The 5,000-nt window shown below is 38.4% G+C and overlaps 1 long non-coding RNA gene across 1 annotated transcript in view; it reads left to right on the top strand.

The window, feature by feature from the left end:
* LOC138045894 (uncharacterized) overlaps positions 1 to 2,371 on the top strand; it is an 11,060-nt gene extending 8,689 nt beyond the window's left edge. Inside the window, exons 2-3 of the long non-coding RNA XR_011131688.1 lie at positions 643 to 813; positions 2,248 to 2,371. This is a non-coding gene — a long non-coding RNA (uncharacterized lncRNA). The remainder of the gene's footprint in view (positions 1 to 642; positions 814 to 2,247) is intronic.
* Positions 2,372 to 5,000: the final 2,629 nt, after the last annotated feature.

The following is a 5,000-nucleotide window of genomic DNA, read 5'->3' as shown; positions in this document are numbered from 1 at the left end:
ATCTTTAAAATACTTTTAGCATTTTAAAAAACACTATCGTTTAGTTTATTAATTAGTTACGTTGCAAAATGGGTGAAGAATTCCATAATAAACTAAGTGGCAAAGTTGCGTTTGGCTGTTCAAACATTAACTCATCCAAGTCCACTACTTGGCCCTATAAACTCGAGTAGAAGCTCTACCAAGCGTAAAGATTCTATCCGTTGAAGCTATCTCATTTATTCCCTTGTTTTTGTAAAATTAAACCAGATTTTTATCCTTTACACTTTGATATTTTTTACCGTGTGTTTAGTGTACAGTTACAAATGGCGATATACTAGTAATATTACACTGTAACTACTTAATAACCAAGAGTGAAGTCGTTACAGCAAAATCTCAAACTGCGGCCTTGCCGTATTGACCGAGGGATAGCGAGGCCAATGCAGACAATACAGCTAGGCCGAGGTTTGAGATTTTGCTGTAAGAGCTGAACGGTCAAGGTTATTAAGTTGTTTATTATAGGCTAATAAAACGGTTCTAAAGACGAAAAAACTAATTTGCATAATCTATAATGCCCTAGCGCTTAGCTGGTCTTAGCCAGTCACAGAGCGCGTTATATCGGCCAGAAACACTAGCCATATAATAAATAATTATTGTTTCCCTCAGCAGAGGAATGCAAGTAATGGAGACAGCAAGACCGATGCATCATCGTGTTCTTCCCTTGTGTTGACTTCACCTTGTGTTGCTCTTAGACACTGGGTGCCATAGACGTTGCAGTAGATCTTTGGCAAATGTATGACTAGACAAAGGCATTTGAAGCTGTTGATATCACCAGAGGTCAGATCATAACTATAATATATAAGTACAGGGGTCACTTTCCACAGGTCACTCGTCACAAAACCTTTACTAATTTTGAACTTAGACCTCATGAGGCCTAAAACGATATTTAGGCCTTGAAGGTTTCGGGTTGAGTTTGGTGTAGGTAAAACAATGACCCGTAATGAGTGACCTTTAAAGTTTATATGTGATTAATTTCATTTTTATGCATGAAATAAGAAATTATCTTAACTTTTACCCTACAAATTGAACGCAGCCCACAGTATAAGTGATATCGAAGAATAGACCCTTCGCCAAAATGGCGGCAACGGATTTGACTGAGTAAAAATTGAATTGAATGAAAGACGGATACCAGAAATTAGAAAGAGGGCTTTCTCTTTAGTACCCTAGCAAAGTTTCAGCTTATTTAGAGGTATATCAGATGGGAAAGTGTAAGTTGAAATTTGACAAATTTACAGACGTTTGTATGACTGGGGGTATACGCCATACTCTCAGTGTTCGCTCAGAAGGGCCAACGCTCGAAATATCAGCTTTCAAATTTCTTTACGGTGGCAAATGTGCCATATCAACCCAGTTGATAAACCCATTTCTGTTTCACTTCCCCACCGACACCACAACCCAGTATCTTAAGAAACTTAAAACATGGTCAACCTTAAATTACAAGATCGGGGTAACTGCTTACACTAAAACAGATGTGTAGCATGATGTGTTTGCTGGTTTAGTTCCTATTGATAAAAACGTAAGTTAAGTGTTATCCAATGAAGGTTATTTAAAAAATTATCGCAAAGTATTTCAGCCATCGGTTTCTTAACTGTCATCCAAACGCCTTTCAGTGAGCACTAATGTCATTTAATGTCTACGTGGTCGCGATTTGGAGTTAAGTTAAACGGATCATAGATTAATCCGCTTGCATCATTTGATATTTGTGCACACGCGTTGATTAGAGACGATAAGACACGCCGACAAATGTTTAGCATAGCTAGCATTTGCAGACGGGAATTAATTTTTGGCTGTACGGCTTTCTGCTTCATATCAGTGCATGTACATCAAGAAAAGCGCTTAGGAAAACTCTTCGCGAGACTCTGGTCCTTTACGATTTGTAACAACTGAGTGATTCTGTATGCAAGCAATGTAAACCGCTCTCGGAGCTACTCTCCTGAACTTGGGTTTTGTAAGGATGTTTGCGGATACAACGGACTGAAAAAAAGCGAATTAAAGGAGCTCTAAGAGGTCTAGGCGCTCTATTCTTTGCGCCTCATACCTTTTTCTGGGCCTTTTTCTTCAGACATTATTAATCTGTCTTAAGGATAAAACAAGAATGTTTCTGTTGATTTCGCAATGGCTCGTGATACTTGAGCATGCTCTGAGGTATAATTATCTGTAAAATAAACATTTATTATTGTTGTCGCTCTTTCTCATGCATCCACTTCACAGGGCCTCAGTTGTCACTAACACAGTATCGCAATGGTGGAAATTAAAAGCGCTTGTAAGGCAGAAACACTCATTTTTTTCTGCGCTTGATGGAGTTATGCAAGACTTTATGATGCGCTGTGGTCAGCTGTCTGATATTAATGCAGACGACAAAAAATTCCCGACGGCTTCGTAAAACCAACTTTATCCTCCTTGATGTAATTAAAAATAAGAATCCAATTAAGTCAGAATTTTTTTAAGTTGATCAAACGTTGATTGCAATACAACTCGGAGTTTTGATTTCCATGTATCTCTAGCCGGCGAGTACTGGCCCTCGTTTAGGGCTCTTCTGATTTTCTGTCTTAATGCCAGCTCTCGACTATTGTGTGGCCTCAAAAGCCGTGGGATCTTATCCACTGGCTTTCCGAAGGCGTCCCTTTTGTCTTTTATCTCTTTCGCAACCTCCCAGCTGGCTGTAACCAAGCTATAATTTGTCCTAGTAAACCTGACCTGGCACAGTCCAAATTTAGACAGTTCATGCAATTTGACGACCGATACTTTTCAGAGTTGATAAAGGGTAGAAAAGACATCTCAGAGATAAGAATGCCATATCGGGCTAAGACGTCTTGACAAGTGGGCTTGCAATCTCTTCAGATAGCTGTAGAGGATAATAGATCCTTCTCTGCCGAATTTTTTTCATAGTCTCCTTATGCGTTTGATGTCTTGTCTCAGTCTGATAGAATTTGATAGCATTCAGCCATTTGGAGTTACAGCGAGACTTTTCCTTTTTCAGTTAAAAAATAGAGGCAAAAATCTTTAATGGGGTCTTTTCCTCTCACTTACTATCTCAAAATCCCAATTATTTGCTAAAAAGTGATTCGGCAGAATACTCTTTCCAGAAACAAAAAAAAACCTCACCTACTTTCAAAATTGGATATAATTTTGGTGCCAGTGAATCCGCTCCTGAGCATTTTTTTCTTGCTTCTGCAAACGTGGGTTTCAACTTAATCTACTTATCACTTCCCAACCTAACAAGTGGGGGTCACCATGTTTGCTTTTGAGATAAATGAGTTCAAAGATAAAATGTAGGGTTTAGGGAGGGCTTTCCTTTTATACCGTTATCCGGCTGAGGATACGTTGACTTAATTTCACAAAGATCGATTGCTGTGAGTGATCAATTCTGTATTCTTGGGTCGTGCGTGCAAATTCCTTGCTTTTTTTCTCTCTCTTCATATCCGGCATCGGAGACAAAAAAGAGTGCTTTAGTATCGGTCATAAGAACCATACAAGTGTACTGGATGCATTTTATTTTTGTTTTGTTGTATATTTGCGTTTTCGATACAACTAAGCATGGATTGTTGTCAGAAATGTTGAAGCATAAATTTAAAGATTGCTCCAAGCAATAATTGTTGTCTCGCGTGGCACCATAATATAGCTGTTCGCTGATATAGTGTTGAAACCGGCTCGAGCCACCTTGATGTGTTATAAAGTCGGGGAAAAGCTACACTTGATTTCCAGGAATAGAACTGTTTCGTTTTGTAATTAATCTCACAAATGCTTTGCAATTCCAATTTTTTTGTCAGAAAAAAAAAAAAGAACCTTTTTTATTTTGCAAAACATGTTTTGAGATTTTTGTTATCTTCAGTCTCAGTAACTTGCACAGTTTAAATTTGAACATAAAACGACGGTATTAAGTAACGTTACATGATTGCGTTACAGAATGCTAAGCAAAGATTACGTTTAAATCATACTGGTGAGAAATAGGAATACTGAAATAAATTAAGAAACAAACAATTTGCAAAAAGGTAATAAAGAAAAGGCGAGAGCGTATGCAATATAAAGGAAAATCGAAAATATATGGAAAATCCAAGTTCTTAAGACAGCTTCACGGTTTTGCGAGCAAGCAAGCTTTGACGCTAGCCGTTGTAAATCTTACGGTTTCTTTCTCAACTGGATGATGTTCATTAATCGCAGAGAGTATCAAACAAATAATTTAATGACTGAGGCCCAAATTTGGTGGATGATATTGCGGGTTTTCAAAGAAAACAACCGAGTTGTCATAACGCACGAGTTATCTATTCCCATGCAGGAGACTCACAACACAAGGGAAATGATTGCAAAAGTAATTCCACGAGTAATTCCACTTCTATCTATAAAAATAGTAGAAAAGCAAATCTACTTGAGACGTTAGTTACTAGCCACGGTATTTTCCAATTTTGGACACTGGAAGGAGTTAAGTTGTACTCTCTTTCGCGCAAGCTTTTCGCTTTCTCTTTCTCGCTTCCTTCACTTACCGGTAGCTTTTCTTCTGTAAAATGTGAAGCCATAGAAGCCAATCGCGCGCGCTTCGCGCCTTGAAAAACTAATTTTTGCAGCCTAGTAAAAATTTAGTATGCAGAAAAAGGTGTCAATTAAAAGTAAAGAATACATCAGTCACCATCGACAGTTTTGGGTTTCAGGCGTATTTTGAAAATTCCAGCCCTCTTCAATGTTCAGGCCCCTTTTTTGCGAAAATTCTAGCCCTCTTCAATGTTTTGCGAAAATTCTAGCCCTCTCCAGTGCGGTTGCGAAATGTCTTGCAAATCTCTCAGAAAATGCGAAATATCTAGGAAATCTGTTCCAGAAAAATGGTTTAGAAATCGAGGATCAAAATCGCGGAAATCGAAAGTCGCCAAATATTCGAAAATTCTAGCGGACCTTCCTTCCGAACAGATATTTACCGAAATTACTCGTTGGGTGCCCCTGTTCTATGGCATTGTTTCCGCTTCTATGGCACT

This window comes from Montipora capricornis, chromosome 4, assembly GCF_036669925.1.
Source record: "Montipora capricornis isolate CH-2021 chromosome 4, ASM3666992v2, whole genome shotgun sequence".
NCBI lineage: Eukaryota > Metazoa > Cnidaria > Anthozoa > Scleractinia > Acroporidae > Montipora > Montipora capricornis.
This window is presented reverse-complemented; position numbering and strand designations above follow the sequence as displayed.